The sequence below is a fragment of the Periplaneta americana genome, chromosome 8 (assembly GCF_040183065.1).
Source record: "Periplaneta americana isolate PAMFEO1 chromosome 8, P.americana_PAMFEO1_priV1, whole genome shotgun sequence".
Lineage (NCBI taxonomy): Eukaryota > Metazoa > Arthropoda > Insecta > Blattodea > Blattidae > Periplaneta > Periplaneta americana.
Genome location: NC_091124.1, coordinates 142,078,966 through 142,094,194, shown reverse-complemented (window position 1 = coordinate 142,094,194; position 15,229 = coordinate 142,078,966). Strand labels below are relative to the sequence as shown.

At 36.1% G+C, this 15,229-nt stretch overlaps 1 long non-coding RNA gene across 1 annotated transcript in view; it reads right to left on the bottom strand.

Annotated features, from left to right (window-relative positions):
* LOC138705120 (uncharacterized) overlaps positions 1-11,623 on the bottom strand; it is a 106,508-nt gene extending 94,885 nt beyond the window's left edge. The window contains exons 1-2 of the long non-coding RNA XR_011333626.1: positions 11,511-11,623; positions 5,156-5,360 (exon numbers count right to left, since the gene is read on the bottom strand). This is a non-coding gene — a long non-coding RNA (uncharacterized lncRNA). The remainder of the gene's footprint in view (positions 1-5,155; positions 5,361-11,510) is intronic.
* Between the last annotated feature and the right edge of the window lie 3,606 nt (positions 11,624-15,229).

The following is a 15,229-nucleotide window of genomic DNA, read 5'->3' as shown; positions in this document are numbered from 1 at the left end:
TTGAGAGATTCGAAACGTGAATGATTACCGAAGGCAAGATTCGAGCTTTTATAGGTACTTCTGTAGAACATTGTGGTTCATGTGTTGTTTCGATCGATTACATATTTCCATTTTAAAGTAGTTTTAACTAGAATGTTCTACAATCACTTGGAATCGAAATTAAAGAGTACAAAAAGAAGAATCGGAGATCGAATGCTGACAGGCAGTTGAAATATTCATAGAATCCATTACTCTAGCTGAGAGCCATGAAGTACCTTGAGAGATTTGCGTATTAGAAATTCATGTTTCTCTCCTCAAACACATTATATGAATCAATATATTAATCAGTCCACCCATCTATGTTTATTTATTATCTTCGCCGTTTTCAGTCATTTATTAAAACTAAAATAAAAACACTACGAATTAGAGAATTTCAGCGACGAAAATTGTCCAGCCTTAGTCGCATTGTGCGTGATGCCTAAAACAATTTATGAACTGGTTGAGTCAGACACACTGTACAGTAGCAGCAAAAAAAGAAAACCAGACCGATCCTTGTAGCTAATTTCAGAGTCACAGATTCAAATTTTGCTAGTCACAAAACACATCCATCTTGTATAATTAATTGTATTATTGCCGCGTTCTCATGCTTAACATTCGGCAGGCCTTTGAGCGGCCTCATCCATAACATTCGGCAGGCCTTTGAAATTTAATTGTATTATTGTTTTCAGTTTCTTGTGTCACCGCTCGAATCACTTGCCTCCACTTCAATGTTGCAACCAATCAGCCGCTTCGATTATAAAATTACACTTACTTGTCTAATCCACGTGGACTAAAACCGAGGTTGCAATGTCTTGTGCTGAGGATGAACATTAAGGTATGTGATTAAAAATTATTATTAAAGAGTTATTATTAAGAGTTAAGAATGTCAACATACTCATATATGAAATAATAATAATAATAATAATAATAATAATAATAATAATAATAATAATAATAATAATAATTTTACTCGAATATCTAATCTGTTTGTTTACTATGTTTATGCCTGTTATGCATGCTATTATCTTTCCTGTACTTACTTTTCCCTTTTGTTCGTTCCCCTCCTTTCTCTTTTATGGTCTTTTTTTTGTTTTCACTCAATATGTTTATTATGCTTTGTCCAATGAGGCAGTCCCGTCATTGGGAAAGCTGTTTATAAAATTATAAAAAATAATAATAATAATAATAATAATAATAATAATAATAATAGCCATTTAACAGTATAAGAAACTAGTGCTTATTCATAACGAGGAAGTAGACGTGACAATGTGAAGCTTAAAGTGAAACCTACAGAGCAACAATCGGTGAGAAAAATTGTTTTAAAAGCATACAACACGTTATTGTATGATGCCGGCATGTTAAGTATGAGGCCGCGGCGATAATAACAATAAAATTTATTGCATTTGTTCGATTCTTACCATCTTTTGTTTCCTTCAGTGGCCAAACTTACAGACGAAAAAACTTTGAGAGTTTTATTTTCATCTGGCATCAGTATTACATTTCTACCTCTATTCGGCAAAGACAACTGCGTATTTTTACATTAAATAGCAGTACATACCTCTGGCTACACTATCCATATGTTCAAAGTGAATCAATTACGGAATTTTCATATCTGTATCCTACACTGAAAAGTGTGTATTCGTAAATCAATGGCAGTTCTTCGTCACAAGGGCGCTAAGGTGCACCCCACTCTAGAAAATTAAGGCCATTTTATAGAAAATATATGAAAGCACAGTATGTTTTCTGTCTTTAAGTGCATAGACTAATGAAAGATGGATAACTCTCTACAAATCACTTAATCTAATGCAGTTTAATTTATTAAAATATAAGCAATTGAATGTTCTATATAAATAAGCATAATCTGTATTTTATAGAATAATTAGGTTCAAGTAATTGTAAATACTTACAAGATCTATTATAGATAAACACAATATAATATTTGTTACTCAGTCAAATGACAAATCAATGTAAAATAATGACTTATATTATATGGTCATTAAGTTTTATATACATGAGCTACAAATTGCAAACGTTTTCGTCCATTCAGGCATCTTCAGGCACAATTATACAATATCTCAATATCAAACTATGTAGCTATTACATTGGTGGTAGATAAACTGTTTAAGATTAATGTTGTACAAAACATCTCCATAATTAAAATGTAATATTACAAGTCATAAATTAAAATAATGTTAAAAACCACGTAGTGTTGTAATTAAACTTCATAATATTTTGTGGAACTCTTGTTCAGTAGAGTCCAATAAGTGATGAATTATGTCTGAAATATATAAATAAATACGAAATAGAAATAGGAAATTATCAAACGTAAAAATGTAATAGGAATTGGATTGGATAAGTAAAAGTACTCACATCGTTTGAACGTGGCAACTGTATAGATCACTATAAAACAATATGTTAAAAATCACGTAGTGTTGTAATTAAACTTCATAATATTCTGTGAAACTCTTGTTACAACACTATGTGGTTTTTAACATTATTTTAATTTATGACTTGTAATATTACATTTTAATTATGGAGATGTTTTGTACACCATTAATCTTAAACAGTTTATCTATCACCAATGTAATAGCTACATTGTTTGATATTGAGATATTGTATAATTGTGCCTGAAGATGGCTGAATGGACGAAAACGTTTGCAATTTGTAGCTCATGTATGTAAAACCTAATGACCATATAATATAAGTCATTATTTTACATTGATTTGTTATTTGACTGAGTAACAAATATTATATTGTGTTTATCTATATTAATTGACAATCTGAATATTTCCAACGTGCTTTCTAAGTTAAAGATCTATTATGCTTTGTGATGTGAGTGTGTTTATGTGGAAAACACATAGACCCTCTGATGAGGTGGTAACTGATTTGACACAACATTACATGAATATTAAGACGATTTCATTTTTCTTAAAAAGTAATTACTTACAAAGAAAATCATAACTTAAAATATTATTTCACAAAGTATTACTGAACAAGAGTTCAGCAATTTTAAGATAAGAGAGAATCAGAAGTAAAATTTTTATAGAAATATGTACAATACTTCCTGAGATAAAGGCACTTAAAGATGATTAATTTAACATTGGCACTATAAAACTTCTGGTCTCACCTTAATACAATCAATGCTCATACAATTTAACACTGATAAAAGCATTTCACATAGCCTAATTGATAAGAAACATATCACATTTATAAAATACTAGCTGAAAACACCTGGCGTTGCCCGGGTTGTCCTTTCTGCTTCTTTTTTTAATTAAACTGGTTGTTAAACGTTTCGGGAATCTTAGAAACTCAACTGTAAACAACCAAAACGAATTGTCTTTAATAAGCTTTCCTCGTCCATGAAGATAATCCTTACATAGCGTCACTTACATGAATTAATGAACTTCTTAGCCAAATGCCTGAAAGCATTAACTCATATTCAAAGATAAACCACTCATGTTAGGCCAATTATACAATGTTCATAGATTTGATAAGAAACGTAAAAAAATATATATTACAGTTATATGAACACTAATAAATATAATATAATTATTAAAGAACTTAGTAATAGTCAGACATGTTTCGGAGATGCTTCTCCATCCTCAGTGACTATTTACCACGACGGCTGGTTCAGGTGATTGAACTGTGTTGTTGCTGACTATTATATAATAATTATATTATATTTATTAGTGTTCATATAACTGTAATATATAATTTTTTACGTTCCTTATCAGGATTAACTCAATTTAAAATAACTGCTAATCAGGCAATGAAAGAAAACATTTCATCACGTGCTTTACTTTCAAATGTTTTTTAATTTGTATATATACTTGTAACACCAAGAAGGATACATGTAATGGAAATGAAATTGACACAGATTAGGTACATGACAATACACGATTAGAATTACAGAACTGTACCTGATATGTGACCATGAGATTTCAGTATGGTGTGAAGCCTCCATTCACTGCAATCAGAGCCTCTAAGCATCATGACATGGTATCAAAGAGGCCCTGGATATGTTCCTGGGGAATCTCCCTCCACACAGTTTGTATGTGAGTCCACAAGGCATCAAGAGTGGGTGCTGGAGGATCATGACGAACAAGTTGCCGACCAACCACATCCCTGACATGTTCGATGAGCGACATGTCTGGCGAACATGCAGGCCAGGGAAGCAGTGATACCCGTCCTTAGAAGAAGGTTTGCACAGGCATTGCACAGACATTGTCCTGCTGAAATATGGCATGTGGAATTGCCTGAAGGAGAGGCAGCACTTCGGGCTCTAAAACCTCCCTAATGTAGCGGCTGCTGTTCAGATTGCTCTGAATACGTAGGAGGCGAGATCGCATATTGTAACCAATGGTGCCTCAAACCATCACACTAGGCATTTGTCCGCTATGGTTGCTCAACAATGCAGTCTCTCAGATTGCATTCACCACGGTAGAGTTTAACAGAGTATGCTGCCATCATTGTAGGACAAGTTGAAGTGGGACTCGTCCGAAAACACTACATTTTGCCACTCAGCACGCCAGTGATGGCGGTCACATGCCCATTGCGGTCTGAGGCGTTGGTGGTTTCTGGACAATGGAAGCCAATGCAATGGCATGCAAGCACTAGTCCAGCCCTCAAAAGACTGCGACGAACCGTTGATGCAGACAGACAGGTCCACACCTGTTGCAGTACTCCAACGTCGACTCATCACTGTGGATGAAGCTGTACGATCCATCATGGCCATGCAAACAAGATGCCAGTCATTCTGTGCTGTGGTCACATTACCTGGTCTAGTACCGCTCGTCTCTGCGTACAACCCTCTTCTATCCACTGGTTCCACACACGCATCACTGTCATAGCAGCATGTCCTGTACAAGCCGAAATGTCACGGTATGACAAACCTGTCCACACCTGTGGAGTAACGGTCAGCGCGTCTGGCCGCGAAACCAGGTGGCCCGGGTTCGAATCCCGATCGGGGCAAGTTACCTGGTTGAGGTTTTTTCCGGGGTTTTCCCTCAACCCAATATGAGCAAATGCTGGGTAACTTTCACCAGCATTATCACCTTCATTTCATCCAGACGCTAAATAACCTAGATGTTGATACAGCGTCGTAAAATAACCCAATAAAAAAAATAAAATGACAAACCTGCTTCCCAGAGACCAACCATTCTGCCCAATTCGAACTCAATCACGTGCTGATATTGCGTCCTTCCACGTCGACGAGGCATACCTGCACTAGCTTTCACGTGTCCATTTCGTATGAAAGCTCTGCACTGACTGAGCAAGGCATAACACTGACCTTGCTGGTGACACAAGAGCATCTCTGTTAGGCCTATGTGTATGCCATCTCTCTGGAAACGTAATCAATTATTGGTGATACACTGTTCTACACACACACACACACACATATATATATATATATATATATATATATATATATATATATATATATATCTGTGTGTGTGTGTGTGTATAACGCCCACTTAGCATTGTATCAATGTTCTACAGATCTTACATTTTATCTCTGCCGGTCAGTGACTGTTAAATTTCAAGTGGCTTATCTTAGTCATGGGAGTCAACGTATTAAAAGCATTACAGCCTTTCTGCTGTTTCCTTTACTCCCCCCACATGTTGCACAGAGGCAGAGATAAAATAATTATAAGATCTGTACTTTGATCTGAAGCTGTGTATTTCACGTAATTTCATGTTTGTGTGTGCTGTCACTTGAATTTCAGAGACAGCTAACGATAAACAGGGAATTCTCTTGTTCCCAATCTGAACCCGTTGGGGTGTCATCAAGAGCCAAATTTATCTATTGGTCGTACTAAAGAATCAATATTACGTATATAATTTAATTTATATTGGAAGATTTTTTACTTCTTGACTGATATATGCCTATTTTTTTTTAATATGGCTTGAGAAACTATATCTCACAAATTCAGAACATATTATATTAATTCTTATTTTATATACAGAATACAGATACAATACAAACTCGCAATAAGTCATTTTTTAACATAAAGACTAATATTGTGAGAGACGTGTACCATTTTTTTTAGAAATTAAGAGATTATTATTTCCACAACGCATAACATACTACATTGGCAACGTGATTATACAGTTAGAATTTCGTAATAACACATTTTCGGACATGGAACAACAATATTTAGAGAGACGTGTATTTTAGAATTAATGCAGTGTTATTTTCAGTTGGCTTACATACATTCATATTGTGACAGCCCCATTGAGAGTGGAAATCCCATTGTTGACGGGAGTGTTTAAATTAAATTGTAGAAAGTGATTATTGTCGTAACAATAAAATTACATTCTTGTTTTGTATAAGGTTACATCTGGTGTCAGAAGTGGGATTTCCACTCCACACAGCAAGACAGTATTCGTTATTGCATTCCACAGACGATAGTGACAATTCACTTGGATTATTGCGAACAGCAATGTACTCTTAATCTCAACTAATGTTCACAAAGCACTATTTACAACACAAAACTGTCAGTTCCCAGTTCACAGTTCGTTTGCCTTGGCTAGTTCTTCTAGCTCAGTCACTCAAGTTCACAGTATCTCGAACCCAAGACCTTCAGAGACAGCCCACTGAACTTCGAACTCAGGTCCCCCCAACTGTGGTCCACTGCACTCGAACTCAGGTCTTCTGGTGACAGTCCACTGGACGCTCATACAGCTGCGGACACACTCAAGTCGAACTCTGGCCTCGAAGCTGGCTTCACTGCTACACAAGACTGGCTGGTTTGCTGTCCAAAAACTAGCAACAACTGCAACAACTCTCTTCAAAGGCTGCTCGCTTTTTATAAGTTAAGCCATACTTTCCAGAAACCACGATTTCGGGATTATTCTCGTTACGACAATCAGTTCGCCTGGCTTCCAGCTCCCCCCCCCTTTTCCTCGCATCACACAGCACATGCCCTAGGAAGTAGATGCGTGCGCAACTTCATTTGCCGCGTCGCCCGATCCTTCCACGCACGCCCTGCCCTCTATGGGACGCGTGATCGAGTCTCGACAGGGCTGTCACAATATACTACAGTAGCAACATGACAAAAACATCATTGAATTGCTTTCTGATATGTGTAAAATCTTTTTTTTCCTACTTCTTTCTATAAAATATAGTTGAGAATGTGTAAAACACGGAGTTTTTAAGTTGAGCGACTGTCCTTGAGCTTAATTTAATATGACCATTACAAATTAAGGGTACACAGGAAAAACGAACAATGTCACAATGCTGTTAAGGGTGATGTCTTTATCTAATTTGCTGTATTACTACAAACTTTAGTGTTATTTTTACCAAAAGTGGTAAAGGAGAATTAAATCCACAGATACACTCATCATTTCCTTCATTTCAAGTAAAAACATCAATAAATTTTGCAGTAATATACTGAAATAGATCACTATCTCACCTTTAATGGAAATGTGACATTGTTCGTTTTTCCCGTGTACCCTTCAAATGCCAGTCGCACTGAAATTGCTGTTACTTAAAATCGAAAGGCATGTTAGTGCGTATCATAGGAATGCGTGGGATAAAAACATCTTCTCCTTTTGTTTTGCCAGTTAATATTGTCACTTCAATTACGTTTGCATGAGTTTTTTCACACCAATTCTTGTTCTATTGCATATTTTTTTAGACTGCATCCGTGGCATACTGGCTTCCAGGTCTGGAGGTCCCGGGTTCGATTCCCAGGCTCGGCTCATGGTGAATTTTTCTAGAAGTAGAAAAATTTCCTGAATGTCTAGAGTCTGGGAATTTGTATGAATGTGAGTGTGCCGTGTTAATATTAATTAGCCAATCTTCAAAAATATAAAATACAATATATCCGGACTGTTGCTGGGCAGTAACCTGAACACAAGTTTCAGCGTCACATTGTTGACAAGTAACTCCATCTGTTAGCACAGCAATAAAGCACTAATAGATGCTATAGAGAATCGTTTCCCAATCTGTGGTTCGCGAACCCACAGGGGGTTCGCCAAAACTTTTCCATAATGGCTGGTTTCGAGGTTAGGCCTATTATTGTTTCCTTCATTTCTGCGGCATTGTCATAATAATAATAATAATAATAATAATAATAATAATAATAATAATAATGTTGTAGCATTATTTGTTGGAAACTACCCATTTAAGTACTGATTTGGAGAGCGATGTTTAATGCGAAGTTTAAATTACACTTTGGTAAAGATGCGATTCCAACATTTTACTAACCCACTGCGGGGTTTCCAGGTTTCAGTACTGCCAATATATATCTTTTTTATTTATGAAATTTTAATATTTATTATTATTATTATTATTATTATTATTATTATTATTATTATTATTATTATTATAACTGTGCATTAAGAAAAGTAAAAATAAAAATTAATGATTTGTTTTTTTTTTTTTTTAGTTGGCTACCATATCTTTATAACTTTATGTACGAAAACAAAGTGTTGTATTCTGTCCTTGTAGTCAACAGCTGTGTAATTACTAACATTAAGCTTTTGAGTTCTGTCCGCATGCACAGCAATTTTCCAAAATCGATTCGAATGTGCATTGCAGTGCCATCTATAGATAAGAATGTGTACTATGTCATGCCTATGAGTGCTCCAGTGTGAGCTGCATGGTGTTATTTGTCTATGGTGAAGAGGGAGGGTACTGTACCGTTCGTTTGAACGACTCAACGACTCCGACTCATCACCACTGGTGACTGTTATTTCGGAACTGTTATTTGGAACATAGTATTTTTTCGGAACCGGAACCGTCGGAACCAACGAGTTAGATACTATAGAGAGGACAAAGATCTCAGAAAGTTGAAGAAAATTGAACATTGGTCCGCCATGTTTCGGTTAGTCAAAACAAAGGGGCGTGGCTCGGATGTTGTAGGAAATGACTGTGATGAAGTTAGTATTATTGTGAATTGAGTTACATATTAAGACTATGTTAATAAGTAAAAAGTAAAATACACACAAAACTTTACGTTTTATAACAGCTGTAGGCCTATGTTTTATTACTTTCACTAAATATAGCCCAGATATTAAATGACAAGCTATACTCGATGCAACCAAAGCAAAGCACCTAAAGACGGATGAATTTAATCGGCAGAAGAAAAATAAATAATTTTTTGACTTCGTCACAAATTTAATTACCTTACAGCTAGTCTAACCTAATATGAAATCATGTAATTCAGTGCTCACCAGGTGATTTCAAGAGAGACGACGTATGTAACTAATAGGAGTAAAATATAGTAAAGGTAGTGGCGAAAATTAAAAAAAAATATCCAGTAATTAAGTTATTGAGAAAAATTCATTTGAAATTGGAATTAACACAGAGAACTTTTGAAAACTGAAATTATTAAAACTACAAATAATCTCTTAGCATGCAACATAATAATTAAAGAATGACACTAATAGAAAGTTACTCACGATCATATCTCACCACATTTATTGAAACGATAAGATACTTACGATTAACATTGTTATCAGAAACAACAGGACCCACAGCTAGGTACACTTCTTTTCGCGTGATGGAGACATCATGTAGTCTAATATAGTTTGAAACAAATATTGTCGCGTGATGGAGACATCGTGTAGTCTAATATAATTTGAAACAAGCATTGATCTCATACGTGTCTCGCAACTAAGCAGAGGCTTTTGCAGAATAAAACTGTTCTTACATTATTTTGAACAATAATGACAAATTGTGTGTGATGCAAGTGCTATCTTTCCTCTTTGATAACAAAAAGAGCCCTAACGCATTAATAAAAAGAAAGTTGGAGTAGGCCCTATAAACACAATAAATACTAAACTCTTCATGGTACAAACTTATTAATACAGATATTTCGCTAATGCTGTCTGTCTTATCTTATAATTCTCTGCGGCAATGGTACCTGTATTGAGAGGGTTTAATTATCCAGCAACGAATATTATGATTTACGGTACATTTCATTTAAATCCGAGGGAATAAGACATTTTTGGAAATTTTAAAGTCTTAATTATTACTTTTTCATTTATAAATCAGCTTTTTACAAAACCTATAGCGAAATGTTTAAATTAAATATTGATGTATCTGAAAAATATAATACATGTACCAACTCGTTACAGTGTGCCTATGATAAGCACTCCTTGCGGAGGCTGGCGGTACTATAGACGCCATGTTTTTTAGGGAACGATCCATAGTACTGTTGGCCTCCGCAGGGAGCGCTTATCAGAGGTCTTTAGCCTCTCTATAGTATCTAACTCGTTGGTCGGAACTGTTCCGGGAAAAGAACAACTTCGCCCATCAGTACTTCCTTCCTTAAGCTCCTGTAACCTACTGACAAGTAGAGTTGGGCAACACGATTCTTTTTCAGAAGTCGATTCCAACGATTCAATCACACATTACGAATCGATTCTAACGATTCGTTCACGATTCTTCTCAGTCTGCGATTCCAACTATTCTTTTGAATCGTCAACGAGTTCACGATTCTTCCCAGTCTACGATTCAAACTATTCTTTTGAATCGTCGCAAGACACCAAACCACGCGTAGAACAAAAACGTTCTACATCTCTCTCATAGATGGCATAAGAGGCGAGACATTGGATTGTCTCTTTCTCATTGGCTGGAACCATTCAGTATGAACTCCATTAGTCTACAAAATTACCCAAGATAATGTCTCTAAATTATAATTTATCAACTGAACCTTATTATGAAGTACATTTTTTGCATTACAACTCTATTTAACTATGCAAATTTCAGGTTTGTGTTCATTATTTTCCATACTTAACAAATGCAGTACATATTTTGATTTCACTCTCGCTCGGGAGCATTCGACACGGTTCGGAAATGTCCGTTGACAGGTTACATCAAACAACGAATAGAATCGTGGGTTACGATACCATGCCGATTCCTTCATATTCTTTTGAATGACGATTCGTTTGAACGACGATTCGTTGATACCACGAATCGATTCTTACGATTCTTTATTATTAGTCGTTCGAATGAACGATTCGTTCACGAATCGACCCAACTCTACTGACAAGTATTAATGCCGGCTTCCAGGTGTACCAACTTTATTTTACTTGTTTACTGTTCGCAGATATGATAAATACGTATGTTATCTAGAGTTCCTGTGTTATCAAACTACCTTCAATTATTGAAATGTATGATTAAAATTGGCTTTCTGTCACTATACGACATAATATTCATTATCTTGATGACAAGTCCGTATGTAACATTTTTGCCGCCCTGTGTCATTACAAAATGCTGTCTCCTCAACATACATAAATGCGACCCAAGAAAATGCAATCGAAACGAAGCCAGAGATTTGAATAATCAATATTCAATATTTAGATAAAATTAGAATATTTCTTTATGATTACGTTACCAAATAAAGGTACGACAGGATGACCATGCGAAAATATCTTTGGAGGACAAAATGATGAAAAAGGAGAACATCTATTCAGAAGGAGGGCAATGGATAATTTCACAGCATAACTACAATGTCTTTGGTATTCTCATGTAACATTACCTTTCGTAGACGAAATGTTACTTCTGTGCAAGAGGCCTTCAAATAAGAGAGGGATTCAGTCCTATCCTTTCCCTTGTTAACCGCTGCTAACTCATTCAACTAGCACTACGAACGCTACCATCGTTTCTTACCAACATTGCATCACTGAATTCGATCTCCAGGAAATGGAAAATGAGCATGCGTGCTTTTGGTTTGGGTTGTCAGACCTGTTAAGGTAGAAAGGCGAAAGAAAAAAACGAAGGCGAAGGAAGACATCTTGATTTGTCTTTGTCTTGTATCTGTTGTGTTTATAGCTGCGTGTGGGAAAATGCCGTCGTACGTAAGGTGTGAGTACCTAAATTGTACGAATAAAAAGGACAGTCACCCGAACAAGTGCTTCTTCAAAATACCGGGAGATAGTGAAAGGTGAGTTTTCATTTACAATAATAGTAATTTTATCACTTAAACTAATTTGATGTAGCATACTGTAGATTTTCTAGTCACGTGCAACATTATAAATTATATTAGATACCGGATACTAATTCGTGTGTATAATATATATATATATATATATATATATATAATTCAAATGTATAATTAATTCCTGTGTTATGTATTCGTCTAATTTAACAACACCACGTGGTGGATATTTTTCAAGTGAAGGATCTATTGCAGTTATTCTTTGTATTGAAACTCCGGTACCCTGCTGCACACGACACTGATGTTTGATTTATCTTGTTTGCTACAATTTTAAAAGTTATTTTCAGTGATTTAGCAACTTTTTTCTGCCGTGTGTGATGTGGCAAAGTTCCGAATGATAATCACAGGAACGCTTGTTCGCACAAGGTACCACGAAATAGTGTTCCTGTGCTTTATATTTATATTTATTATATTATATCATAGTGTATATTATGTGTTATTAAATAATTTGGTAATTTCATAGAAGACGGGCACTTGGTTGAATATAATAAGTATTACCAACTTCTTTATTTCAGAGTTAAATGTTTGTGATCTTTTAGTGACTTTTACATGTTAGTTCTAGGTTTTTTTGTACTAGGTGTCGCCGTGATTTTCTTTTAATTTTATTGGTTATATAGTTGTCATTTGTTCTAGAATTGTCGTTAATTTTGAATGGATAATGACGTTATCAGTTGTTCTTGGTTGTTTGACGTGAGTGGTGTTATGTTGTGACTGATGGCTAAAGCTATTGAAAGTTTCTCATTTTATGATTTTTGTGATTTTCTTTCGATTTGATTGGCTATAGTTGTCATTTATTCTAGTAGAATTTTCATTAATTTTTAATGGATAATGACGTCCTGTTGTTCTTGGTTGTTTGACGTGAGTGATGTTACATTGTAGATTTGTCTGCGTTTGTCGAATGCGCATCATCATGCTTAAGAAAAGCCACTTTTCAGTGCCAATAATTTATTTTGTGTGCACAAGGTTGGAATTTTGGGTAATTTCATAGAAGACGGGCACTTGGTTGAATGTAGTACGTATTACCAACTTTTTTATTTCAGAGTTAAATGTTAGTGATCTTTTAGTGACTTTTACATGTTAGTTATAGGTTTTTTTATACTAGGTGTCGCCGTGATTTTCTTTTAATTTGATTGGTTATAGTTGTCATTTGTTCTAGAATTTTCGTTAATTTTGAAAGGATAATGACGTTATCAGTTGTTCTTGGTTGTTTGACGTGAATGGTGTTATGTTTTGTCTGATGGCTAAAGCTATTGAAAGTTTGTCATTTTATGATTTTCTTTCTATTTAATTGGTTATAGTTGTAATTTATCCTAGAATTTTCATTAATTTTGAATGGATAATGACGTTGTCAGTTGTTCCTGGTTGACGGGAGTGATGTTACATTGTAGACTTGTCTGCATTTGTCGAATGCGCATCATCATGCTTACGAAAAGGCACTTTTCAGTGCCAAAATTTATTTTGTGTGCACAAGGTTGGAATTTTGAAGTAAGAGGGAAAGGAAGGAATCCGTGTTCTGAAATTATTGATTAAATTTTGTTTCGATTTTGGTTTAGTTCTTTCGCTGGTGATTAAGGATTGTGTTGAATGTTGAGGAGAAAAGTGTTTTTTTTTTCTGTGGTTTAAAGAAATTACTTACTGAATTTTCTGTAGATGTTATGGTGTAATACGTGTTCGAAGAGAATTTCATTCAGTGTAAAGACGTGGTTTATTTATGCAAAGTTGCTGTACGACAAAGTGTTGGTTTAGTTCTTTGTTGCCTGCATGGTTTAAGGTTAGATGCCTTAAAGCCTGTGCCATTTATACTGGAAGTGAAGAGGTTGTCGATGAAGACGTCAATGAGAATTGAATTTTATTTGATAAGGTGATAAATTATTATGTTTTGTTTTGTGTTTTAGTGATTTTTGGGGATAAAGTGCGGACGAAAACTACCAGAAAAGTACTACCAACTATGAAGTTCGAATGCCACGAAACGCCAAAAAAAAATCAAAGGCGAAAAATTAAATATATTGTGACAGCGACGTGAGATTCGAACTCACGACCAGTGTCCCGCGAGAGAGAGCATATCGCGCGGGCTTCATGAAGCATGAGGGACGGCGCGACGAGGGGAAAGGGAAAGGCCCACGCGACGAGGGGAGAGTGCACGCGCAACTGCTGCATGCGGAGTAGGGGGGAATGGACCTTCTCGATTATTCCAGGAGTCTGTCGATGTAGAGATATTGAGATAATTCTCTACACACCTGTAGAAGGTTCTCGCAACTCTGATTTTGCTATAAAAGAGCAGGCGCCGGCGAACTAGAGTCAGAGTTTTCAGTTATTCAGTCAGTGAGAAAGCCAGAGCAAGCAAGCAAGCCAGAGTTCGACTCGAGTGTGCGTCCGCATCTGCGTCAGCATCCGAAGGCCTGAGTTCGAGTGCAGTGGACCGCAGTTGGAGGGACCTGAGTTCGAGTGCAGTGGACCGCAGTTGGAGGGACCCGAGTTCGAGTACAGTGAACTGTCTCTGAAGGTCTGTGGTTCGAGATACCGTGAACTCGAGTGACTGAGATAGAAGAACTGTGAACTGAGAACTGGTAGTTCTGATTTGTAAATAGTGCTTTGTAAATATTAGTTAAGATTAACAGTTCATTGTTGTGCGTAATAGTCCAAGTCAATTGTCATTGTCGTCGGTGGAGTGCTATAACGAATACTGTGTGAGTGAAGATCCAATTGTTGACGAGAGCGTTTAAGGTGAATTGTGGAAAGGAATTATTGTTGTGACGAATAAATTACATTGTTGTTACAAATAAAATTTACATTGGTGTCAGAAGTGGGATATTATCGACAATGGAGAACCTACAGCAGATCCTGCAAGCCATCACGGAAATGAAAGCAGAAATGAACAAACACATCAGTGAGGTGAAAAGTGATATAAGTGACGTGAAAGCAGAAATGAAAGACGACATGAACAAGCACATCAGTGAGGTTAAGAACGACATAAGTGGTGTGAAAACAGAAGTGAAAGGCGACATAAGCGGAGTGAAAGATGACGTCACTACGCAAATCGAAGGTGTTTCGGCCCACGTAGATGGAATTGTCGCCATTGTGAGAGACGAACTTAAGGCCGATCTGGATAAACTAAACCAGAATTTTACAACTATAAACGAGACAGTAGCCGAGTTGAGACAGGAGGTAGACCATTTCGACGGCAAAATCCGCGATCTCGAACGTCGTCAAGAGGAAACGAGTGAGATGATGGATAAACACGCTGAGGAAAACAAGCACAT